We start from the raw sequence: 316 nt of genomic DNA on the forward strand, positions 1-316 counted from the left end.
AAGGAGTGGGATCGAGCCACAGAAAAGTTAACTATATAAATTAAAAATAACAATAACAATAATAACAACAAAAAAACAACAACAACAAGAAATTAAAAAGGACTTTGAGATTGTAAGATTAATGTGAAATTGAAAGGATTAGCGATGGCCAAACTTAGAAAAGAGATGTCGGTGCAATCCAAACTGAAACACTGTTCTGTAATTGGGTCATATCTAGAGTTGTAGATTTCAGATTTAGGTTTACTTTATATAGATGGAAAGCTAAGACATAGACATAAAACTTTTATGGAAGGTAAGACTCAATTCTGTTATTTAA

This window comes from Populus euphratica, unplaced genomic scaffold, assembly GCF_000495115.2.
Source record: "Populus euphratica unplaced genomic scaffold, PopEup_1.0 scaffold1370.1, whole genome shotgun sequence".
NCBI lineage: Eukaryota > Viridiplantae > Streptophyta > Magnoliopsida > Malpighiales > Salicaceae > Populus > Populus euphratica.